Source organism: Crinia signifera, chromosome 1, assembly GCF_055691185.1.
Source record: "Crinia signifera chromosome 1, ASM5569118v1, whole genome shotgun sequence".
NCBI lineage: Eukaryota > Metazoa > Chordata > Amphibia > Anura > Myobatrachidae > Crinia > Crinia signifera.
In genome coordinates, this window is record NC_139217.1 from 301,112,528 (window position 1) to 301,140,272 (window position 27,745).

At 43.5% G+C, this 27,745-nt stretch overlaps 1 protein-coding gene across 2 annotated transcripts in view; it reads right to left on the reverse strand.

Moving 5' to 3' along the window:
- Window positions 1–27,745, reverse strand: part of KANK1 (KN motif and ankyrin repeat domains 1) — a 209,405-nt gene that overhangs the window by 84,257 nt on the left and 97,403 nt on the right. Inside the window, exon 2 of one of the 2 annotated variants that reach the window (XM_083186039.1) lies at window positions 4,023–4,202. The exons of the other annotated variant lie outside the window; for it this stretch is intronic. The gene's annotated coding sequence lies outside the window, so the exon portion shown is untranslated. The remainder of the gene's footprint in view (window positions 1–4,022; window positions 4,203–27,745) is intronic. 2 annotated transcript variants of the gene reach the window in all.

Below are 27,745 nucleotides of genomic sequence, written 5' to 3' on the forward strand. Positions count from 1 at the left end.
TAAATCTCCTCATCACACCCATCTTGTTTTATGCATTTATTCTATCCCTACTATAAAACGCTTCAGAGTAAGCTCCCACTATATACATAAATAATAATTTATTGTGACTTCAGTTTAATCAGCAGGTTTTTTTCTGGAGTACACTATTCAGGTACTGAGTGATATCCGCACCCCTCCCTCCTGCTGAGGCTGCATTGGCTTTTCCTGCGAGGGAAGAATTGGCAGAAGCAGGCCCTGAGATTATTTTAGGGACCTTAGCAATAGTGCTAAATATATGCAATAATAATAATAATAATAATAATAATTCAACTCAATAGTGGAAGTACAAATTGCTCTAGAGACTCTCACGCCATGTTTTGCTGTGTTTCACCTGCAACTTTGCATGTATTAAACCAATTCCTGTGTGGTTAAACGTACAGCCCAGCATCTCTAGTCAGCGCCAGCTCCCTTTTTGGCAGATAGTGTCCCTAATAAAAATCAGTTTCGACTCGGGGGCGGTGGCTTTCTAGGTAGAATCTACCTCAAGGTTAGAGGAGATGGCTGCCTGTTCATTATGACAGATAACGACTGCTTTCTGCTGAGCCAACCTGAATCACCCCCTGAGAACCAAGGGCTGAGATATAGTGGGGAAGGACTACAAGCATGTGTACACAGTCCTGCGCAGATATTGAACAGGTATAGAGGCACCAGTGCTGTAACTAGACATTTTGGTGCAATGTGCCAGAAAGGGAACTGCTGCCCCATAATGAAAATAATGACAGTACACGCTGAGAGAGATACATGACAGAAATTTAGGGGCATGGCTTCGTAAGGAATCAGCATGGTCACATACTAGTACCAATTCACATTACACTACTTACACACACAAACACTCACACAATACTCGGAGGAGGAGCGCTGCCCGTGGAACTGTTCACATGTGCAGGGCTTCTGTGTGCCACATGGGGGGGGGGGGGGGTTTGCAGGATGGATGCTGCAGGCGAATGCCCTTCCTTTCCTAGGCGTACCCACAAAACCACTGGGTGTGCCCATGCAAACGCAGGCAGGCACCTAATATCCAGGGGGCAGGCAATTGATGTCATAGGATGTCAGCCGTCCACCCAGTTCTCAGACAAGGATGCCGCAAGTCTAAGTCAGCCCAGAGTGACTTACATTTGCGAGCATGGGGAAAAAAATTATTTGATAGTTGGGTGACCATCGAATGATTTTGACGACGTACATTAACCTGCGATGGATGTTTATGCAAAACATCCATTCGCAAAGTGGTGGGGATGTTCGGAGCGGAGGGTATTTGCAAGCCCAGCGGGCGGTGTTAGAAAGCTCGCTAAGCAGCAAACCTTCGCTGCTTAGCGAGCCAACCCCAATGGTGCCCACAGGAGTAGGGTCACTTACACACATAGCGTAAGCCTCATTTATATGATTACAAGACATAGGGGGTTATTTTGGTTCACTCTTTCTGCCAAATTCCTTCTTAGATGGGCAATACCATGTGCACTGCAGGTGGGGCAGATGTTACTTGTGCAGAGAGAATTAGATTTGGGTGGGGTTTTACGTCAAATTGAGATCTATATTGCAGTGTAAAAATAAAGCAGTCAGTATTTTCCCTGCACAGAAACAAAATAACTCACCCAAATCTAATTCTCTCTGCACCTTTTATATCTGCCCCACCTGCAGTGCACATGGTTTTGTCCATGTCAAAAACCCCCTATGTCTTGTAATCATATAAATGAGGCTTATGCTATAGTGTATATGACGAACCAAAACATGATATACAGTACCACCAAGTATCATTAAATTATAATGAGCTCTACTATGGAAAAGGGGCTTATTAACAGCCAATGAAGAAATGGCATAAGAAAGAAAAAAGGAACATCTAGCAAGAAAAAAAGTAGTGATTACCTGGTTACACTTGTTTGAATTGCAAAACAAACCCTCCAGCCACAAAAGCTGTTAAACCCACATTCTAGATAGAAATGGAAGAAATCACATGCTAGTGACAAGGACGTTGCTAGGCAGTGACGTGCTAATGCAAACGTCCTCATATGGCGGGAGTTCTCTACACATTCCTAACTACAATCCAGCATGTTTCACCTATCCAAAGGTCACAATGTACCCTCCCAACAAGAAATGGCCAATATAAGCCTACCTTTCTTACAGGTTTCCATGAAGGTTTTATATTTAACACTTGGGGCCAGATTCTCTAAGCTTCAAAAGTGATAAAATGGAGATAGATAACCAACCAACCAATCAGCTCCTACCTAACATTTTTTAAACACAGTCTGTGACATGGCAGGTAGGAGCTGATTGGCTGGCTGCTTGTTCACTCTCCAATGTATCACTTTTGAAGCTTAGAGAATCTGGCCCATAGTTTGTAGTGCAGGCTTACAAAAGAAGAAAATAAAGATGAATAAGAAGAAGGATGATGAGGATGATGATGAACATCTATTAATACAGGTGTTTCCCTTTGTCTGGTTTTGCTATTCTTATGATTGATTGATGCCATTTGCAAAATGAGACATGCATATTCACTCATGCAAGTGGGCACACCAGGCAAAGTTGGTTTCATTTTGCCACATAATGTGTGCCTGAGTGTGGAGCCATGACAGCTAGCTGAGGTGGGAGTCAGAATTCTCCAAACAAGCTTCATCTGACACACACACACCAAGGACCTTATTCTAGTCCATGCACACCCAAGTGAATTTGCATTTTCATGGGCATTCTCATAAATACAGGTTCAAGAAGAAAAAGAATTGCACTGTGGATGCACACCTGGAGAAAAGAATATTTCAAAAAGAGTAGAAATATTCTATTTTAGTTTTTCAAGATTTTTAACTTTATTGGTTTAGTTCAAGGTAAAAAAAGGGAGATAAACCTGTCGGGATTTTTTAACATATAGAATCCGTATGGTGATCTCCCCTTGTTGCTTGTGATATTTTCAAAAAGAGATTAAAATGCACATACAAAATTGTATGTGCATTTTAATCTCTTTTTGAAAATATCACAAGCAACAAGGGGAGATCACCATACGGATTCTATATGTTAAAAAATCCCGACAGGTTTATCTCCCTTTTTTTACCTTGAACTAAACCAATAAAGTTAAAAAAATTTAAAAACTAAAATAGAATATTTCTACTCTTTTTGAAATATTCTTTTCTCCAGGTGTGCATCCACAGTGCAATTCTTTTTCTTCTTGAACCTGTACTCCAATCCTATTGCCCGGATAGCACCCGCTGCCTAACAAACAGCATTTAAAGGCCAACCCCTAAATAAAATACAGGGGATTTTTCAAACAAAAAGTGTGTGCAGACTCCTAACTCCCCTCCCCCCACCCCCCTATTGCATTCTCATAAATATACTGAGCATTCTAATGCTGATGATGCGTGTGCCAGGGGCGGGCAGCTGACGTCACTGAATTTGGGTGTTGCCCCATAGGCTGCAAATGGATGTTGATCCATTCGCATCCGTGCGGGCATTCACCGTGCGAAGGGGAGTGGTGGCATGTGCGGGCTAAAAATGACACGCATTGCTGTGAATTTTGCAGCGCTGCGTTTCAACCGGAATCACCCCAAGTGTTAGGCAGCCCACCGGGACTCAGCAGTGTTTTATTCACTACAGTGTTTCAGGACAGAGTCATAGCATCAGGACACACAGTACATAGTGTTACACAAAAGGGGCCGATTCAGACCCATTGGGACCCATTTTCGATGTTGGGAGGTTTGCACATGCGAGTATATGGCCATGTGCAGACCCCCTGTGCGAACACCTTTGGCGAGTATCACACTCACCGAGGCATTCATACAGGCAGGGGAGGGAGGCAGGGTAATGGCGAGCGTTTTATGGGAGTCCACATGACAATGCCAGGCGTTCCCCTGGGAACGCAGGTGTGGCTATGCCTGCTCGGGGCAGGTAGCTGATGTCATATGACATTGTTCGGCGGTGCAGCGCTGTCCTGTTCACTAGACTGAGTATATGCAGCCCAGCGAATAGGTACGAATCAGGCCCAAAAGTGTTTAAATACTTACAACAAATCCAGGAGTTGGAAGAAGACCAGTGATGGAAGAACTCCTGGGTTGGTAAGTATTCAAGCACTTTCTGCAGCACTATGTAGTCACTACCTTTCCTCACTACAGTATATGGGTAACCCGGAGTATCACTTATTTCTTAGTATCTGCATTGGGGGTACTGACGCTGAAGGAGGGCACCTGATAAGAAGTATAAGAATTGTATTAATACTTTTGAGTGCCAGATATATATTATATATCTATATATAGGATGTGCAGATCTGGATTTACCTGGATATCAAAACGGGATCTTATTGGCTATCCAGCGGTCACATGTTTTGGAACAAAAACATGACAACATATAGCCAATAAGATCCCGTTTTCAGATCTGGGTAAATCCAGATCTGCACATCTCTAATATATATATCATTTTTCAAACCCAGCCTGTAACTTAACAGATGCTGATTGGCTGCTGCATTATTACCATCAACTTTTTCACTTCACCAGGCTCTCAGTACTCTGCATGGAAGTCCATCCATAGAAAGTCACTGTTTAAAGTGCAGCAGAGAAACATTATTTTTTTAAACTTTTAACCATTGCTGCAATACATTTTGCCACAGCAGTCAAAAACCAGAAGCAATATAACATTACCCTTGCACAGGGGCGGGCTGGGCCGGGGGGCAGAGTGCCATATGCCCCCCGGGCCGCTTACCCACCCACTGGCTGCGGGCCGTGCTGCGGCTGGATCAGCTTCTCCAGCCCTCCTGCACTGGCCGCGGCTTACAGAACACGGCCGCGGCTACAGGAAAATGGCCGCCGGCCCCCTGCACTGAGGACATGTTCCCAGTGCAGGAGGCCGGCGGCCATTTTCCTGTAGCCGCGGCCGTGTTCTGGAAGCCGCGGCCAGCGCAGGAGGGCTGGAGAAGCTGATCCAGCCGCAGCACGGCCCGCAGCCAGTGGGTGGGTAAGCGCTCTCCCCCCCCCCCTCCCTCACCCCAGCATATGTGTTTCTGTCACTGTGGGGGCATATCTGGCACTGTGTGGGGGCATATCTGGCACTGTGTGGGGGCATATCTGGCACTGTGTGGGGGCATATCTGGCACTGTGCGGGGGCATATGTGTATCTGGCACTGTGGGGGGCATATCTGTCACTGTGGGGCATATATGTATTTGGCACTGTGGGGGCATATGTGTATCTGGCACAGTGGGGCATATGTGTATTTGGCACTGTGGGGGCATATGTGTATCTGGCACTGTGGGGGCATATGTGTATTTGGCACTGTGGGGGCATATGTGTATCTGGCACTGTGGGGCATATGTGTATTTGGCACTGTGGGGGCATATCTGGCACTGTGGGGGCATATGTGTATCTGGCACTGTGGGGGCATATGTGTATCTGGCACTGTGGGGACATATGTGTATCTGGCACTGTGGGGGCATATGTATCTGGCACTGTGGGGCATATGTGTATTTGGCACTGTGGGGGCATATCTGGCACTGTGGGGGCATATGTGTATCTGGCACTGTGGGGGCATATGTGTATCTGGCACTGTGGGGACATATGTGTATCTGGCACTGTGGGGACATATGTGTATCTGGCACTGTGGGGGCATATGTGTCTGGCACTGTGGGGGAATATGTGTATTTGGCACTGTGGGGGCATATGTGTCTCTGGCACTGTGGGGGCATATGTGTCTCTGGCACTGTGGGGGCATATCTGGCACTGTGGGGGCATATGTGTCTTTGGCACTGTGGGGGAATATGTGTCTCTGGCACTGAGGGGGCATATGTGTCTCTGGCACTGTGGGGGCATATGTGTCTCTGGCACTGTGGGGGCATATCTGGCACTGTGGGGGCATATGTGTCTTTGGCACTGTGGGGGAATATGTGTCTCTGGCACTGTGGGGGCATATGTGTCTCTGGCACTGTGGGGGCATATGTGTCTCTGGCACTCTGGGGGCATATCTGGCACTGTGGAGGAATATGCGTATTTGGCACTGTGGCAGAATATCTGGCACTGTGGCGGCATTTGTGTCTGGCACTGTGGGGGCATATGTGTATTTGGTACTGTGGCGGAATATCTTGCACTGTGGGGGCATATCTGGCACTGTGGACATCACATTGTGCGGTGTAATGGGCATCATGGTATGGGGCGTAATGGACATTACGGTGTGGGGAGCATTGGGTAATTGCCATCACAGTATGGGGTGTAATGGGCATCAAGGTGTGCAGCATAATGTGTAATTAGCATCACAGTGTGCGGTGTATTGAGTAATTAGCATCGCAGTGTTGGGCGTAATGTGTAACTGGCATCATGGTGTTCAGCATAATGTGTAATTGGCATTACGGCATGTGGCTTTATGTGTAATGGGTATTACAAGGTTCGCTAAAATGTGCAATCTGCAGGTACACAATACAATCATGGTACAGGCAACGCCCCTTATGATAGGCCACGCCCCTAATTTTTCAACGCGCCTACGGCGCGCAAAAGCATTCCTTCCGACGGTGACTTGGCTGATTATGGGCCAGTGCTCTGGACTTGCCCCCTAGGCTAAAAGTTGCCAGCCAGCCCCTGCCCTTGCACCTAATAGGGGTTGGGATCATTTGGTCTACAGCATGATGGTCGACAGTCATTAGGTCGACACCATTAGGTCGACATGGGTCTAGGTCGACATGCTCCCAGGTAGACAGGTCGTTAGTTCGACAATGTCTATGTCAACAGCCAAAAGGTAGACATGGGGTATTTCACAGTTTTTTTACCTGAATGTCAACACCGTTTCAAGTGCACCACATCCCCTTGCATCGCTCGCTGCGCTCGCAATGCATCGGGCACGGTGCCTCGCTGCGCTCAGCACACTATTTTATTCTCCCACCACGCCTTAGTGGATGGTAGGCCATGAAATACCGCCTTTTGGCACATGTCGGCTCAAAAAACAGTAAAAAACCCATGTCAACCATTTGACTGTCAAACTAGAACTGTTGAACTAATGACCTGTCAAACTAATGACCTTTCAACCTAAAACCATGTCAACCTTTTCCTATGTCGACCTAATGGTGTCCACCTAAAGACTGTCCACCATCATGCTGTAGACCAAATGACAGCATCCCCCTAATAGTGAGTGGTTTTATTTTCTTCCAGCAGAGGGCAGAAGACCCTAACTGAACATTGGCAGCTGACATTGAAGATAATTCCTAAACCTAACTCCTAACCGATTGGGAGGCTTTACACATATTTGTTAAAATAACCCTCTAATTTTTACCCTACAGCAAAATGTGCCTAACAACAAATATGAGAAACACTGCAATGACAGACTAATTGGTTACATCACCTTACTTCATTGCGAGCTGTCTAGGCAGGACTAAATGTCAACAGAAACAATCAAGTGGGCGTATAGTACATTTCACACACACACAAAGATGCTGCAAGAAAAACAACTGAACACACCCTTGATTGTGTAAAATATGTATTGTTCCATCATTTCATCTTACGACCTGTAAAATAAGCTACAACACTTAGTGCAGTAATGATAAGGTCTCTTAATAAACATATGGCAGGTTGTTTGGTTCTCCATGTAATAGGTGTGTAGGCGCCCACAGTCTATGCAAGTGTCTTTAATAAACAAGTTATCCCAAGATGAAATATAGAACAATGAGACACAATTATCAGCACTTATATAACACAGGAACGCTTATGACCTAATATGCTTCATAATTACTGTAGGGCAGATGCAGAGGTGAATACATTTCAGTTCTAATCGCTCGGTGTTGTCTACACGGAGGTAAAGGTATATATATCCCTGTATGCAGAGCTGTAGGGTCTCTGCAGCCAGGAACACCATCTGTATGCTTAGGGGTACATTTACTGAGATGGGAGTTCTATTGAAGATGGGACATTGCCCATAGCAACCAATGAGATTCTATCTATTATCTTGAATCTAGAAGGTGCTAAATAAATAAGAAGAATCTGATTGGCTGCTATGGCCAACTACCCATCTTCAACCCACATCACTGTAAAAGGCCCATATGAGAACAGATGTATGTGTATATAACTGCAAAGTCCACAATTGTGCTTACACGCCCTCTCTAAACCCCTTACACCTTAATTTGCCAGTGTAGATTACCCCTAAATTCATATATGACTCACCTATACTTATATATGCTCAGTAGTGGTGGCTCAGGGATGGACTGGCAGGGCTACTGGATTGGGGATTGCAACCTGAGGGAGTTCACAGGCACAGGCACCCCGCTCGCTGGCACGGTTTAGTCTGTCAGCCAGAAGCAGAGCCACATTCACTATGGTCACACCCACATTGCCACATGGAAAGTCCTGTCTCTTCCTCTCATCCACTCAGTTACACCACTACAGTCCAAAGAGTGTGTGTGTGTGTGTGTGGGGGGGGGGGGGGGGGGGCATAGCAGGACAGGATGTAGGGCAGAAGTGGGAAGAAGGAGGCATGTGAGGCATAGACCAGGGGGGGGGAAATGGGAGATGGTATTGGCATATTAAGAGAGGAGGGGGCCCATGTGCAGCATACATTCAGACCCCCTCCTCTTTAGTAAGCTGCAATGAACATCAGCGGATTCGGTTGTGCAATTTACTGCATACAATATGAGCAGGTTTCTGGGGTAATAATGTCTTGGTGGCCATTCTCCTGGAAATGTCCCTTCTCTGCAAGTGCAAAATGCTGGGAAAATGTCTAACTATTACCTGCTGAATGAGGAGGGCTGCTACCGCCGACATAGGGCTCGGGTAACGTAGCGACACTAGTGCAGGTGGAGTCAGATCATTCAGGAGGCATTTGAGGCACAAACTGGTGAAGAAAGTGACATGTGAGGTAAGGTGAGGGCAGGCATTGACTTCTATGGAGTGGGTTGTGAATGAAGCTATGGAGTAGTGTGAAGCACATGTGCGAGCTCCAAAGCAAAATGGTGTGCATGGTACAAGCGGATATCCAAAGTGTGCACATCTAAGGATGCATACATTTGGGTTTCTACTAATCATCGTAACTGCACATCCTAAAATGCATAGCCAGTGTAGTTGTGTAGACACTAGCAATGGCATAGTACTCCCCTTACTGATGAAATTCTGTGTTCTACTACTAACCACAGGCACACTTACTCCACTCAGCTCTATAAACTTACATTTCTTGTTGCCGCCACATAAGAGTGTAACTCTGACAAAGCAGAACCTGCTCATATAGCAAGATGGGGGGCAATCTAGTGTAGTCCGAGTACAGTAGGGGCAGGACCATGCACACTGGGATAAAGACACATACACATCTAGGAATTCTGTATTGCTTGTGGGTGGTCAGGGGCAGTTGCCAATTACAGACGATGAGGACTACAAACCGTAGTAAACCCCTTGTAATTGGTGGAATGCAAACGATGCCTGTTGCTCAGGCAGAGATTAGGCTTCGTAAGTATGTTCAAGCAGTTTTTTTTTTTTTAGGCTTAATTCATAGAGCTGCTTTTACATAGGAAGCGCGATTAGATGCACTATTCTCCAATTATGTTGTAGTTAATGCCTAATAACAAAAGAAAACTCATGCATATACTACTGTTCCTGACTGGAATACACCTGGAGCGCTGCATATTGGGCAAAATACTTTAACGTCACCTTTGAATCAGCCCCTGTATTTGTAAATGTCTCTCAAGTGTATAATGACATAGCAGTAGCTATGATTTACAACTACAGTATGAGTCAGATTCGATTAGCTGTGGGCTTTTACACACAGATTAAGCTAAGCTCCCAGGTTAGGCACCCAAATGCATTAAATTGCTGCCCCATCCACTAGTGCAAGGTATCACATGCGGTACCACGCATGCCATACCCTGCAATCTCATCTGGCGGCTCCCGGGGACAGGATCGCAGAAAGATACATTGTATGTGGTGCTTCTGCATACAATGCATCTCATGCAATCCTAGCAGGGCCTATGTGGGGCGACAAATATTCGTGCCAGCCCATAGGAGCCGCGACTGCGATGTGAGACACACAGGAAAGTGCATCACGTCACAATCGCAGGTAGACATGCGATAGGGCCACTTTTTATGTGATCCATCGCAGCAACGCGTGGGAATCCCATAACAAGTGGCCATATCGCACTAATGGATGGGGGCCTTAAGTCTGCGACTATCCCAGAGGGTGCACTTAATGTGGAGTTTTCCTTCCAGATCCAAATGCGGTCAGCAATATCAACATTGAATGTATCCGAGGGGCTAATCATGGGCAATAATTGAATTCCCCCACAATTTAATCATCGAGTCTAAAGCGATTTGCGGGCTAACTGCGGGAAATAATGAAATAGCTCCAAATAGGAAAAGCCAGCAATTAATTGAATCGTCTCCTTTAACTTTACAGTTCATGAGAGAATGTGTAGGTATGCACTCAACAGCGTTCAGCATGGTGTGCTACAGATGTGTCCTTCTAAGTTGTAGCGGAGACACTGCTGTGTGCACTTGCAACCAAGACTTTACCATTACCACCATCGCACCTGCAAAGTCGCAAGCTTCAATGCAGAAGGACACATATGTATGTAATTAATGAGCTTTGCACCCACAGTCCACTGCAAGCTACTACATTGACCATAAGTAATCTGAGTTGGTCCTGGACCTCCAACCTGAGACGCCCATGCAAATGCCTTGAGGGACCCCCAGGTGCCACAGCACCCAGTTTGGGAACCACGGCACTAGTCTCGAACGTTAACACTCAACATAAAGGGAATAAAATTCATATCCAAACTACAAGTACAAAAACACACTCATTTCATATTTGGAGCAATAACTTGGAGGACCTACATGTGTATGTAAACATATCTTCTCAAAGCATCAATAAATGATCATATAAAAGCTGCAAAGTACAGTATATACAGTCTAAAATAGTTGACAACAATTTAGTCTATATTATAACTGTTATGGCAACTAACCCACCCATATTCATTTAAGTTATCCAATTCATTTACCCAAATAGAAAGCTGTGTGACTCAACATTCTGCATCACAAATTATCCTTTTCAGCGAAGATCTTTCTCCAAATGACAAACACTCTTACCTGGAGACAAGGTTTACTTGACATGGGAAAGAAACTGAGCCTCATCAGGGAGGTGCAACATGACTCCGGATGACACCACAAATGAACATCTTAAATACAGAAAGACAGCACTAGTCTGCTACTAAGTATAGCAGAGAGGCATCCCACAGCCACAAGTGTCCAGGCCTATACAGAGAGGATGACACACGCTGCCAAGTACAAGAAGGGAAGTAATGTATTTACCTCCTGTGTAACACCCACCAGATCTCCAGAAGTGGACACTGCACAGGTGACTTCCTTTCTGGCTCAGGCAGTTTTCAGTAAACAGCTGATAGAAATGTAGGACATTCCAACATAGAAGCGCCTTCCCTTTGACTGAATACAGTACATGCCATTACTACCTCACACTAGCTTACAGTACAAGCTCTGGTTATTCATTAACTGTGAAGTGTGGCATGTGAGACACAGGCAGTGATTAAGTCCTTTTAGGTGCAGGGGAGAGCCTGTCACTTCAGCAGAGTACACCTTTCCTGTTCTTAAGATCACTTCTCAATGACACTTGGCTTGTGAAAAACTGCTGACAACACCGTATCTGGTTACCGGCAGCCTATCGTGTCAATCAATAATGCTTAGATTAAACCTACACTTCAGAAGGAAGTGATTTGCTAGCTTATGGGGTGGGTATATGGAAAATGGCTTCTACACACTTACAGTAAATACAGTACAATGTATATTTCACACCTATGTATGCACTTATGGAGCTACAGTAGGAGAAGGTTTCCTATATTTCTATGCACAGAATTCAATTGTGATAGGAGCTATTTAATTGTTTGCAGCCATAGGTTCCCATTACTTATCGCAGATTTCTTTTTGCATCCTTCGGAGAGATAACTAAAGTCAGACTTTGGGGGGGGGGGGATGCAATCCAGGATCACGGCTGTCGATCCCCGCTGATAGCCGTGATCCTGGCCCATTTGCGATCTGATCGACAGGCGGGATTCATTGTCCCGCCTGCCACTTGGCGCAAAAGGGGGCTTGGCTGCAAAAACGTCTGTGGATTGGCGATCTGCGGCCGGGATCACGACAATCCACGGCCGTTATCGGCAGAACGGGCCCAACAGCTTCTAAAGTCGGGCCCATTCTGCCATGATCCTGCATCAACGCTATTGCTAAAGACAGCATTGAATAGGGAGCCACCGCTATTTCCCCCATCGGGAATAGCGGGCAGCAGATTGCATACCCCCTTTGGGTGCACAAACAGGTTTACCGGCTTTCTGGAGCTAATCCAAATTAAATTTAGGAATGACATCCACTATAAAAATTGGGGCACCAGCGACAACTGAATAGCTCTATTATCCATTATCTTTAGCTTGGAAATGCAGATATTAAAAAAGAAATTGAATTCCCCTCCAGGTGTTGACAGACTACAAACTTGTGAGCAGGGCCCTCTTAAGGGGTGTACACACTGAGCGATCCTTCTAAGCGATTTTGACTGCCAAAATTGACTTCCAAAATTGCTTAGAAGGTTAGTAAAGATCTCTGTCAAGGTTAGACAAATCGCCCTATAATATCGCTTAGTAAAAAAGAGGTGACAGGCAAGAATATTTTGAGTAGATCGCTGGCAGTCTAGTCAAAATCACTAGTGTTCACTGCTGAGGGAGATATTCACTAGGTGATCTGCAATGCATACCAACCAAGTATGTTAATTCTAGTATAGTCAATATCAAATCGCTAAGTTAAAGTCGCTCACTAGCAAAAATTGCTCCGTGTGTACACCCCTTTACCTTTTTTTTCAGCCTGTTTATTACGGTTTTGTTCCCAAATATAAAATGCAATGGAATCATTCTAAAACAAAACATATGGAAGTGCCTGTGGATGGTAACGTGTGCAGAGCACAGCAAAAGCTCCATGCCCCAAGTATGGCAAGTGAAGCCAGTCATCCAGGGGGACGCAGTACACCAAAAAAAGATAAAGTAACACGGTCAACCTTTTGACTTTATACCATAACCATATTTTTCAACCAGCAAAAATATACATGACTAAAGCCACATACTATACCTATTGCATTTTACAAGCCATTTTTACAATTAATACAATGGCTACCAAAACAGCAAATGAAATGCAAGTGTAAACCTGCATGCAGTTCCGACCTCTGACCCTCCCCCTCCCAGTGGCGGGGAACAGGGGTCACATGCAATATATCACACGTGAAAGGCCTGCATGCAAAGTATCACATGCGATCCTGCCACCCGGGAAGACGGCTCACTTGGGATCGGCTGGCCATACACTGCACTAGTGTATGGCCAGTTGTTTATAATCTAGAACGCTAGCCTGTGCAGGGGTAACAATCAGTTTAACCACAGCCAAAGCTACAACAAAAGTAGAAGCAGTACGTGTCAGACATAAAAGTCAGTGTCATTATGTTGCTATCTGCAGAACTGCACGATTCAGACACAAGGTGCATTCCTAGCAAATGGGATACCAGATGTTCAGGTGAGAACCTGTGCATATACACTTAGTCAGAAGATAGTTAGCCTATAAGAGACATTAACAAGACAGAAAAGGAAACCGTGAGTGCACGCTACCTTTTAATTTCAGAAAGGACACTGAATTGTTCGATAACTGTATTTCAGGATAAGCAACCCCATACGACCATTCCTTGCCACAATGGAGGGTTGTTATATCTGGTAATACACATGGTAAAAGCGCAAAAAAAAATAAAAAGTTTAGCACACGATCATTAGAAGTAGTCCCTTTGCAAATATGTAACATTGAAGCTATTGTCCCTAAATGCTACTTGGTCTACCGTCATGATTTGCCTTAAATTAATGTTAAAGTAATACATTTCATAGTGGGGCAGATGTACTAACCCCCCCTTTGCGCTTCTGAAATAACGTCCCGCTTCTCCTGCATAACGAGGAGAAGTGGGCACTCGTTATGGGGAGATGTATTAACATCCCCCATGCCAATAAGGAGAGACGTTATCCCCAGCGTTAACGGCTCCCTCGCCGCCCCGCACATGCGCACTCACCATCGGGCCCCCCCTGCCCGGCTTACTGGGCATGCGCGAGATCTCGCTAAAACAGCGAGATCTCCAGCGCAGCCCAAGCCAGACACAGGGCTAGCGTTGTCCCCATAGTGGGGGATAGGACAACGCTAGCCCTGAGCTGGCAAAGCGGCCGGGGCGAATTAACGCCTTGAAGGCTGTTAATACATCGCCCCGGCCGCTAATCCCTGGGGGGGATTGCAGGGGACAGCCCCGCCGAGCGTAACTCGGCGGGCTGTCACTAGCGCACGTTAGGTGCGCTAGTAATACATTAGGGATAGACGTAATCCCCCCCAGTTAACCAGCGTTAAGTGCATTTTTGCACTTAACGCTGGTTGATACATCTGCCCCAGTGTTTCTCTAGCCACCCCGTTACCAAATGCAGACTACCTGACACTCACTATAAGTAATAAGTCCTGTGTGTGCCGTCACTAATCTATGACTGTACATTAACGCTTTGCACATGTGCAGCAGCAAAGCATCCCTCCACTGAGTCCGCAATCCTCATTACATGCACCTCTGAATCAGGCCCAAAGTATCCTGTAACAGGCAAGAACTGGGAGTTGCATCACAAATGCCATTACTGTGGATCTAGTATGACTTGTCTACAGTCATCATGTCAACATGAGAATTTCAACAGCATGTCAAAAGTGACCATAAGGGCATTCATTGCGTCTACTGTTTTGACATGATCAACGGTCAACAAATTGTTTGTGTGGTGTATTGGTCTCTTATTTGCTCTCGGCAGCAGCATGCTCCTGGTGACCTCCCATCTGTGTTTTCACCCTGTCATCTACCTCAGTATTTGACTTTTAAGGTGCCCACAGACGCTACAATTGTACTGTGCTATGCGTTTTTGACTGTACAATGGTTCTATACAATTTTTCTTCCAGCTTGCTATGAGATGTGCACTTGGATGCGATGTGATGAACCCATGTTTGTAATGTTAAATTTCAGATGTAGTCTAAAAAGTACGTGCAGCACGTACTTTTTTAGACATACAATATCGGGCTCCCGGGAACATAAACACCATCCAATAATTGTACATAGGATGCAATTTGTGCTTAAAAAGTACAAAACGCATTCGATAATTGATGAGTCTGTGGGCACCTTAAGAATTGCTAAATTTCTTATGTTGACATTGTGAACCTGTCAACAGTTTGAGGATCTCACCCTGGTGCCTGTCCAGAGACTGAACCAGGATAATGTTCTTACTTCGACATTGTGGTGTCGACATTAGGTTACAGTCGACCACTTAATACGGTACCCATTACAGTATGGGGATTGGTTCGTTTTTTAGCACTTCTGACTATCGGATAATTCAAGTTGGTTTATGGGGAGCAAAATAATTGATAGCACAGATCTACTCTGTATATCATTGCTGAAATACAGAGCACACTGTGCTAGAAGCACAACAGCAGAGAGTTACACCGCAGGCAGGAAAGAAGAACTGCATGGGTTTTCAAAGATACAAGGTAATAGAATAAACATGTCATTTATAGGTATATTTAATAGATCTGTTCTAGCATATACAATTTGCTTAGGTAGATTGAGAAGTAAAAATGGCATTTCCATTTTATTTTAAACATAAGAACTGTTGTGGCATGCTTTTCTCAATAGAATAGCTGGATTACAGATGTTTTTATTTAGACACAAATGTTTGTAATGTTTAATATAAATGCATACTGTGCAGTAAAACCCAAAAGCTGTACTTCAAAGCCATACTTGGAATTTATTTAGTTTATGTAAAGAGAAATACTGTATCACGGTGCAACTATGCTTACCTAGGAGCTTGATAAGATACTAAGGTTTCCTTTGATAAACAGGATTAATGAGTTTGCCACCAAACACAGATTTTCTTTCTCACAATACCTTCCATAGTTTTCGTGCAATATTTTGCAATAGATGAAGAGATTGACATGATAAGAGATGGTTTATGAGCATTGCAGAGCTAAGCACCTTCTAGAAACAGAATTCTTACGTTCCGTTTTTGTTTTTCCCAGACGTCTGTCCTAGGGCAGAAATATTTTATATTTTATTCCCAGTAGTAAACGTAAAATAGTGAACTGAAATAAGGATTATAGGTTATCTGGGACTATTTTCTGATTTGTTACCTGTTACCTGATGCTTTACACACTACACAGAAAAACATGATAAATAAATGCAACTCCCATAGTTGAAGAAACAATTCAAAGGTTATTCATCTATGTTTCCTTATTATAAATCTGTAGGTGGTTCTGTGGTCACTGTGCTGTCCATGGAAATATGTTGGATTCGGATTAAACTCTCTTTTTGGACAGTAAAGTAACATTTAAATGCATAGGGGGGTATTCAATCCAGGACAGGTGATAAAAGCGGCCGACGTCTTACACCAAGTCAGATCTGTTTTGTCGGGAAAGGCAGCGGATTGTCAAATTCACGGCTGTTTGACGACAATCCGTGGCCATTTTCACAGATGCGCCCACTTTCAGACAATCGGCATTGAACATTGAATTCCGGCTGTGAGTTCCGGGATGTTCCGACAGTTGAAATACCGGTACTTCTGTAATATCTGGGCTCCCGTTTTTCTTATGAGACCGCGTCCGCTCGCCACGCTTCGGGCACGGTGGCTCGCTGCGCTCGCCACACTATATAAAATCAACTCCATGCGTAGTTGGATAGTAGGGGTATGAAAAAATGGGGTGCATTTAACATGGAAGCATAATACATAAGTACCGAAATACTAGATTGGGTACCCCCCAAATAAAAATGTAGAAGACGTTTTGCAAATACTAATGTTGGATAAATGTTGGATAAATTCTAAATTACTTTTGATCTAACCTGATTATTACCCGCTTACTTTCTTTGAGAAGTTTATAAATCTCAAACCTCATTTAAATGTTAAGTATTTCACTTTATTAAAGTATATGTGTCAAAGTTAATTGTTTTACAAGGCATGATGGCATGTTTTAAAGAACTTACAAACTAAGAAATGTCACTTAATGAATACACAAATCTGTTCTACAAATCCACTGCAAATAAAATGACAATGACTCAAAGGGAACTGGAAATAAAAAAAGATTTCCTCTTAAACTTGATGCTGAAGTGTTCGTACACATTGCTTTTAAGTAAGCATAATCTTATTTTAACAAACCTGAGAACATCCAACAAAAATATAAAAGAACCATCTATCTAGCTGATTACTAAGGTGACAGCCGGAAAAGGAAAACACACTGCCGGCCATCAATGACACATATTAATGTTCCAATCCTTGCTCACGTGCAAGCTGGTGAAGTAGACCCAAAAAATAAATGTTCCCATTTTTAAAACTAACCTTGCTTAAGGTCCCATACACGACTCAGAGGAATCACACGCAGCCTTGCATGCAATACCTCGGTAATTGCCCGGCAGCTGAACTGCATACGATACATCGTATGCAGCCATTTAGCATATAATGGATCATATGTGACCCCCAACAAGTCCTGCCAGATCTGATTAATCTTCTGAGCAGCATTTGTGATCTCCTGATCCAATGTGCACGGGACTGCGCATTGGATAGGAATCAGAGGTTAGGTACATGCAAATTTTCACCTGATTTGTTGGCTCTCTATGTCTGAATCGGATGAAAAGTGCCCAAGTCGTATAAGTATATGGTCAGCTTTAGACCTGGTTCAGGTCAATAGGCTTTTTCATACTTTACCATTCATTTGGACTTCAACTGGGAGCAGTCAAGAGTGCAGAGCACAACAATAGCGGAGCGAGGCACCTTGCCCGAGGCATGCCAAATGAAGCGTGCCATGTGAGGGGACGTGGTACACTAATTTGGGGACGTGATCAAATCTACAAATGCGCACCAAAAAAGAGCTAATTTCAAGCATTCCATTTCCATGTAGTCTGTCAACCTTGTGCATGTCGACCATTTGCTGTCACCCTAGACACTGTTGACCCTTTATACCATAACCGCTTAGAACAGGGGTGGCCAAACCGGTCCTCGAGATCTACCAACGGTCCACGTTTTCCAGGTTACCTAGCTGGTGCACAGCTGTAGTCATTACTAACTGTCACATTTTAAAACATGCTGCAGTCATTCCTACTATATATCCACAGTTTGCCTGGAAAACATGCACCGTTGGTAGATCTTGAGGACAGGTTTGGCCACCCCTGGCTTAGAACATTCATATTCCTGGCTTTTTTGCAGGTACAGTGAATGATGTTAAAGATTTGTTTATAGACCTTACTGTCCAGATTTCTAAAATTAAGCAACTAACATGGCCAATGAAATCTCCACAGCAACCGCAAAGCACCACCCTGGTACTGGATGGGATTACTCCATCTGCAGAATGGAAAAGGTCCTGCTGAGCAACCTGAATGGGCCTACAACACCTTTGCCATGCATGAGGCATAGGGATTTCCTACTACAGCTGAAGAAGTCCGCTCCCTCATCTCATCCTCTCCCCCCCCTACCTGTCCCTTGGACCCTCTCCCCTCCCGTCTCCTCAGTTCCCTCTCCCCCACTGGCTGCTCCCACCTTCCTCACCTCTTTAACCTATCTAGTTCTACTGGCATCTTTCCCTCACCCTTCAAACACGCTCTGGTCTCGCCTATTCTTAAAAAACCAAACCTGGACCCTTTATCCCCCACAAGCTACCGCCCTATCTCTCTTCTCCCATTTGCCTCTAAAATACTAGAACGGCTGGTTTACAGGCGTCTCACCAGCTACCTGTCTGACCACTCCATCCTAGATCCCCTTCAATCTGGCTTTCGCCCACTTCATTCCACTGAGACTGCCCTAGTGAAAGTCACCAATGACCTGCTGTCAGCCAAATCCAAGGGTCACTTCTCCCTGCTTATCCTTTTGGACCTATCTGCTGCCTTTGACACTGTGGATCACCCTCTCCTCCTCCACACACTCCAAAACATTGGCCTCTCTGGCACAGTCTTCAACTGGTTTTCCTCTTACCTCTTCAACCGTTCCTTCTCAGTCTCTGCCTCTGGCTCTACCTCACCACCTTCTATCCTTCCTGTCGGGGTCCCTCAGGGTTCCGTCCTTGGCCCCATTCTGTTCTCTCTGTACACCTCCTCTCTGGGTGCACGCATTAACTCCTTTGGCTTCCAATGTCACCTCTATGCAGATGACACCCAAATCTACCTCTCCTCTCCTGATCTGTCCCCCACTGTTTTCTCTCAAGTTTCCAACTGCCTCTCTGCCATCTGTACCTGGATGTCTGAGCGATTTCTGAAGCTGAATATGGACAAAACCGAACTTATTATCTTTCCCCCACCCAGAGCTATGCCCCCTACTAATATCTCTATCACTGTTAACAACACCATCATCTCCCCTGTTCCCCAAATCCGCTGCCTGGGTGTCACTCTTGACTCCTCCCACTCCTTTGCACCCCACATCCAAGCCCTGGCCCATTCTTACCGGTTCCAGTTACGCAACATTGCTCGCATCAGGCCCTTTCTCTCACAGAGTGCAACTAAGCTGATCATCCACTCATTGGTCATCTCACGGCTTGACTACTGTAATGCTCTTCTCACCGGCCTCGCTCAATCCCAACTAGCTCCTCTCCAATCTGTCCTCAATGCTGCAGCCAGGCTTATCTTCCTCTCCAGCCGCTCTAATTCTGCTACTCCCCTTCAACAAAATCTGCACTGGCTTCCATTCCCCACAGAATCCTCTTCAAACACCTCACACTCACATACAGGGCCATCTCTAATTCCATTGCTCCATATATCTCTAACCTCATCTCCATTCATACACCCTCCCGTCCTCTACGGTCAGCTGACGACTGTCGTCTCTCCTCCCTCCTGATCACTGCTTCCCATGCTAGAGTACAGGACTTTGCCCGTGCTGCACCCCTTCAGTGGAACGCACTCCCTCACTCCATTAGACTCTCCCCAACCTTGCAAAGCTTCAAACGGGCACTGAAAAAACTCACCTATTCATCAAAGTGTACCCTTCCACTGCATAAACCAGCTGGTTCTCCGACCCCTTGCCTGTTTACATCCTGCTGTCTAACCACCACCCCCTCGCTTGCACCTCTTGTAATCTATCTGTCTCCCCTTCCTACTAGATTGTAAGCTCCTTATGCCAAGTTTTGTCTCCCTGTATTGTTCCTTTGTACGGCGCTGCGAAACACTTGTGGCGCCTTATAAATAAAATTATAATAATAATAATAACAGTCGGGTTACAAACTTGTTTATAAGAGAGCAGCTTCTACAACGGCACCTGAAACCGCTCACTTCTGGGTATACTGTATGCTGTAACATGAAGATTGTGTGCACCTGCGCTGCCAAGAAAACTGGTCAAATATTCACCTGCGATTTCACACTGAACAGAAGGACACCAGGGCACAAAATGATATAACAAATTTTATATATGAAAAAAGAATATAAAATACACAAATATACATATATTTAAAAATAGGTCTAGACAATATATAATGCAAAGACAAATATCATATATTCAGAAAGATCAAGGGTTACTCATATACACATGAGGTCCCAAGAAGAAAATATTTGGTTTAAAAGTAGCCAGCAGCACCAGTGGGGTGATGAAGTCCGCAAATAAGCGTAGCAGCACAGTTAGTATATATTAGTATCAGCCGGATAGTAAATAGCAGGGATGATTGGGTTAATGACATTTGTAGATCTTAACAAATATACGAGAGACCTGTGTAGAAAACGTTTTTTTGCAGCAAAACAACTCAAGAAAGCATTTCCTAACGACACTTGTGAACCTGTGGTTCTAGATGAGAGTGACCAATCATCATTATATGATCTTGAATCCCTTTTGAAAGAAAATAATGATTTGGAGGTAGAACTATTTAATACTAACACTATTTCAGATTGTAAACCCAATCACCCCGTCTTTAAAAAGAAATCTAACTTTTTTCCGTTAGAACACAAAAGCCCAGCTATTAACATTTTTTATAACAAAACTTTAGAAGACTTTAAAAAAGTTTGTGCCAAACCGAATTATAAATCCCATTACAAAAAAGATAATCTTAACAAAATGGAACGCCAAGCATTAAATGCTTTGAAAAAAGATTTGTCAGTGGTGGTCAAACAGGCTGACAAGGGGGGTGGGGTAGTATTGATGGACAGGACGGCCTATCTTCATGAAGCGTTCAAACAATTGAACGACTCATGCTACTATGGACGCCTGCCATCTAACCCCACCCCCCTTTACCAATCTGAATTCAGAATTCTTCTGGATAAAGCTGTACATGAGAAGGCGATATCTAGGGAAGAATCACAGTTTTTATTTCCTTTTCACCCCATCACTCCCACCTTTTACTTTTTACCAAAAATTCACAAAGATCTCACCACACCTCCTGGGAGACCAATCATTTCTGGTGTAGGATCCCTCACTTCTAATTTATCACATTTTGTTGATTTTCACCTTCAAAATCACGTCACTTCCCTCCCGTCACATATCAAGGATACTTTGCATATTCTGAATAAAACTCATGAGTTGCCCTGGACAGACGGGTGGGCTTTCCTAACCCTGGACATCCAGGCACTTTATTCAAATATACCACATGATCTTGGTATAAGAGCAACCAATTATTTTCTTGATCGTGATGAAACCATCACACAAGTCAGAAAGCAATTTATCCTTGATTCTATTCACTTTATTCTCACTCACAATTATTTTATTTTTGATGACACTTATTTTTTACAGCGCCTTGGAACGGCCATGGGGACCAGATTTGCGCCTAGTTTCGCCAACCTCTATATGGGCCGCCTCGAAGAACAACTTATATGGGGCGGTCCATATAGAGAGAATCTGGTCCTCTATGGCCGTTTCATTGACGATTTGTTTATTATTTGGAAAGGGGGACTGGCACTTGATTTCGTTAATTATTTAAATTCCAACACTTTCAACCTAACATTCACTCACCAGTTTAGTTTCACAACTATGAATTTCCTAGATATCACCTTCTCTATCCATAATCAAATGGTTATTTCAAATAATTATATTAAGTCGGTTGGCACAAACAATTATTTACATTACAATAGTAGCCATTACAAACCCTGGGTGACCAATATCCCCAAGAACCAACTACTAAGGGTTCGCAGAAACTGTACATTGGACAGTGATTACAAACTCCAATCTAGGTCCATGCTTGGACACTTTAAAAGACGAGGATATCCTGAACCTCTACTTCAAGAGGCCTCCACTGTAGCAGAATCTACTGCAAGAATTGACTTATTAAAATCAAAAGAATCCACCAGCATAATAGCAAATAGCAAATTCCAATCAAACCCCCCCTCTTTTTATATCTAAATTCAATAATAAATCAACGGAAATAAAGAAAATTATCTTGAAAAATTCAGAACTCCTCAAATATGATAAAATTCTCCCAACCACATGTTCAAAACCTAGAATAATTTTTAAAAGAAACAAAAATATTAAAGATTACATTGCCCCTAGCCTCCTACCCCCCCTCCCGAAAGTATCTCAGTCATTTTGGCTACCCAATAAACCGTTGGGAAACTATAGATGCAATAAGAATATATGTCTCACATGTAAACACATGTGCAATAAAACCAACAAAATAACATCTTTTCACAATGGAAGGGTGTTTGATATCAAACACTTTATTAATTGTGAAACAGACTATTGCATATACCTTCTTGAGTGTCCATGTCAGTTACAATATATCGGGCGAACGACCCGCAGTATAAAAACTCGTTTTAGGGAACATCGTAACAATATTTTGAAGAAAGTAGTTAACCATAGTATCCCCCGACATTTCTCCGAATCCCACAATGGAGACCCTTCTGGCCTCAAAATAACAGGCATCGATCATGTTGGGAATACCAAAAGAGGAGGCGACAGATTTAGAAGACTTTGTACTATGGAATCCTCTTGGATTTTTAAACTTGACACCTTGAGCCCATCAGGTTTAAATGAAGCTTTGGATCTGACTTGTATGGATTGACGTTTCGGGTGGTCCCGTAGTCAGTGCATGTGTATCCCCCTTCTTTTTTGGTCGTCTTTTTTCCTTTCATACCTCCCCCCCCCCTCCCTTCCCCCCCCCCCTCCTTTTTTTTTTTTTTTCCCTTTTTTCATATTCTCCTTCATGCTCTTAATTTTGAGAAGAAATATTATAATAACTAAAGAGGATTACTGTGTTACGACTGTGGAGACTCATGTCTACCCGGGACACTTGGGGATCCATGATGCCCCGGGTTTGCAGACGTGACTCCCCACATTCCTAGCACACTGATCGCTCTACTCGGATTTACATAGACAGGGTTATATGTATAGAAATAAATCATCATGGGTAGAACATATTAACTCCTCAAATATATAGCACAACATATGTACAATGGTCATTTTTATATATCTATCTGACTCTAGTCGTTGTTCTCCCCTCTTCTCTCCTTTCTCTTTCTTTTTCTTTCTTCCTTTTTTATTTTCCTTTTTTCTTTTTTCTTTTTTCCTTTTTTGATCCTTTCCCATTGAATGAACCTTCCCATTTGGATCAAATAAATAAATAAAATAATAAAAAAATCAAATGAATAAACTAATAAATAATTAAATATAATTACAATTGATGTGGAGTCTCGAGAATATAATGATATCAATGTATTAATTGATTGTGGGCATATATACAAATACAATAAATATACCTGTTTTTCTATATGCAGAAAAAAGCATATTAAAAAAGTAATATTATAATGTGGAGCTGACTGAAGCTTGCTATTAAACGCAAACAGGTCCTCAGAATATTAATTTGTTGCAGATTAATACTGAAAATATACATCTCTCTCTCATATAAAATAATTTGCAATCATAATTGAATTGTTTCTCTCCCAAAATTTATAGTTTTAGTAATATATCATTTAGTATAATCTATCTATGTATCTGTTTCCAATCAAATCTCTGTGTATATACAAAATGTTGCTAAATTAATCAATTAATGAAATTCTCTGTATATATATAAAATGTTGTTGAATTTGATCACCAATGAAATATCTATGCAGCTTCTGTGACATCGCTATATTTAAATACAAATGTTGCTTTGCGTATATTGTATAACTATGACACCGGGCACACTCTATGCATATTAATTCATTAGACTACTCAGCTATTAAAGTGTTAACTAAAAACAGGATGGCAGATGCCTATAAATACCGTATACTAGGTCTCATTACTATCAGTCTTGAAAAAGTTCCCGTTGCTAGGGAACGAAACGCGTCGACGTCACACGCCAGCACGCCAGTGAGAGATTACGCTACAGCACGCCACAGCTCCATCGACCCAGAGTCTTGCTGTACATACTCTGGCTTCCAGCGGCAGACTCCCGCTTGGTACATTCGGCCGCTTTGTTGCCCTATAACCGGCTTACGCTTTGACAGTCATACACCAGGAGAATAAAGGACGCCAGCTACCATCTACAGCGGGTAGAGCCCACTGTCATCTGGGTTCCCCGCCCCACCGTCTCCGAAAACATCAAGGAGGGTGAGCATACTTTAAAGGAAAGTCTCTGCGCTACCTGACTACATATCACCTGGCGTTTCAAGCGCTTAAACCAGGCTTATCGCATCGAGCTTCCATCCTAACAAACTGCTTCATATATCTCTGGCTTACTAAAATCCTGCTCCATTCTGTCATTAACCCAATCATCCCTGCTATTTACTATCCGGCTGATACTAATATATACTAACTGTGCTGCTACGCTTATTTGCGGACTTCATCACCCCACTGGTGCTGCTGGCTACTTTTAAACCAAATATTTTCTTCTTGGGACCTCATGTGTATATGAGTAACCCTTGATCTTTCTGAATATATGATATTTGTCTTTGCATTATATATTGTCTAGACCTATTTTTAAATATATGTATATTTGTGTATTTTATATTCTTTTTTCATATATAAAATTTGTTATATCATTTTGTGCCCTGGTGTCCTTCTGTTCAGTGTGAAATCGCAGGTGAATATTTGACCAGTTTTCTTGGCAGCGCAGGTGCACACAATCTTCTTTTTTCTAGCCCTTTAGTGAGTTACTAGCAGACTCACTTGCCCCTGCTGCAGCCATAGACTGATTTATATATATATATTAAACTATAATTTCTCTATTTTATTTGTTCCATTTAAAGCGCCGGGTTCTGCGGGTTTTTGGAGATCTCTTAGGAGTGTCCCCCATACCCTCAGATTCTTTTGTCCTCCCCTTTGTATGCTGTAACATACCTGCATCTAGTGGATGTGGGCCGTTACAAGTCAGAGGCCGGGTAATTATTAACTGCCCTCCCCCATCCTCTCTTTGGGGTATTGCTGTAGTCCCTCATTACTTGTTAATAACCAGGGATAGAGGACATCACAGAGTGCTAGTCCCCATGGATTGGTGGACAAAGCACCAGCGCTACATTGGGGAATGTCCCATAGCTATTAAGTCCCGTACACACGGGTGATTTTAACCTATATAGCTGAAGATATCCCAGTCTCTGGTCGCTGATGAAAACGGGACTCTGAGCAATATATGTACAGAGCTTAAGACCAAGTCTGCCCTAGCTGTGCTTGACAGCTGTTGTGAAACGAAATGGGCATGCTTACCGGCTGATCAGTGGGAGCATATGGGACTTGTAACTTCACAACAGCTGTAGAACCAAAGTTTGGCCAGGCCTTCCCTACACTACCAGGCAGGGTTGGACTGGCTCACAGGGGGGAACCCACCCTTGCCTCTAGGGATCCGGTTCCTGACTATGCGTTTGAGATAGATTAAACATATGTTGCATTGCTTATACTACACAGGACTACGGTGTATTTTCTATTTCTATTGAATAAAAGTATTATATAGTTTAAATATAGATCGTATACTTCATGTTGTACTGTACCCAGGACCCAATGCTGGGCTGAACTACATTTTACACTGTACTCCAATACTTCCTGCTCCCGACACATTACAGTAAACCAAATATATTATATGGTTATACAAACATAATTTCAATTAAACATATTTGCATTCAAGTAAATATGTATTTTTAAACCCACTAGCCCTGCAGCACCACAGACCACTCAATCTGATGCTGCATTACATTACAACATTAAAATACATTTTTGTATAGCATAGCGTAGAATTTTAATGAAAATGGAGCTGCAGCACAGGTTAACCCTCCCAATACTGCGTCAACCATCTTGGGCCCCTGAAGCGGTCCTCGATCACGCACAGCATCTACATAGCACCACTCCAGTTTTAAATGCCAGAGGCGATTCTCATAATTTATACTGGGCTGTATAGAAGGAGATTTGCAGAAGACTGAGACTATTCAAAATGCATGTAATGTTCATGTTCTTATTGCTTATCTGTTTTTAACATCACTACACAGAATTCAACCTCTGTCTACTAAACAAACCAGTTCCCACAGTAATATTTCCCAATATCACTCCAGGCAAACTAAGACAAGGCATTTGCAAAACAGCTTGATAATGACCTGTACTGGGAAATTATCAGGTCACAGGTACACACAGGTAGAGAGATGTACTTCCCATCTTAATAGAATGAGAACATTGATATGGCCACTATCTGGTCTTAACCCTTCGACTGCCAAGTGAATTTGTCAAAATAGGTGTGTAAATTGGGAAGCAAAATTTGTATTCATCATAACGACCTGTTATGTTTACCTTATATAGCAAATCTAATATTTTTTCACAGTTTTTTTGTTAATTTATATAACAAATGTGAGCGATGCTGCCATTTTTAGCAGATATTTTGCACATCTCTCACAGATGTTGGTACTCAAAGGGGGTATTCAATCTCGGGTCACGACTATCGATCCAGCCCGACAGCCGTGACCATGGCCTGTTTTCGTTTTGTTCGAACCGCAGATCGCCAGACTCAATTCAATCTCCTGCCTGCCAATTGTCAAAAAAGGGGGCGTGTCCACATAAATGCCGTGGATTGTCAATATTCGTCCGCGATCGCGACAATTCACGGCCAAAATTGACAAAATGGGGTAGACTGCTTTTAAAGTCGGGCCCGTTCTGTCCATCTACGTCTTCAATGCTGTCAAGAAAGATAGCATTGAATAGGCGGCCACCACGATTTCCCCTGTCGCACTTAGCGGCCCGGGATTGAATGCCTACCAAAGGGTTGAAGCCTAGTGTAAGTACTGTAGTGTTTTTCTCCTCCCAAACCAAAGTACAAAAATGGTTTACATTTCAAATAATAGCGTGTGCTATGGCAATGCTTACAATTTAGTATGGGCAAACGGTATTTATGGTCTGCAGAGAGAAATGAGAGGGGGGTTTCATCCAGGTCTGCTAAATAGGATGGCAGTGCATAAAGTCAAAGCTTACAGACACATGACTATGGTATGAAACTCCCTAATCCAGGTGCTACTGTGGTAAACTGATTTTACATTGTGAATGAATTGCCTCAGTCATTTCCTATCATGCCTCCTGTGGTTGACCCCAAATAACAAGTGTATATCTATAATATGCACATTGGGGCTTATTAAGGTACTGAAAAGGCTTACATACCTTCCAACTTTTGAAGGTCTGCATGCGTGACGATGCTCCTGCATGCTGGAGGCGCGTCGAAATTTTCGGGAGGCGTGGCCTAATTTGGGGGCGTGGCCTATACTTGCGGCTCGTCCGCGAGGCCACGCCCCCATTTTGCCGCTATGGGGGCATGACCCAGAGGCTCTGTGAGCCTCTAGCCATGCCCCCAGTCC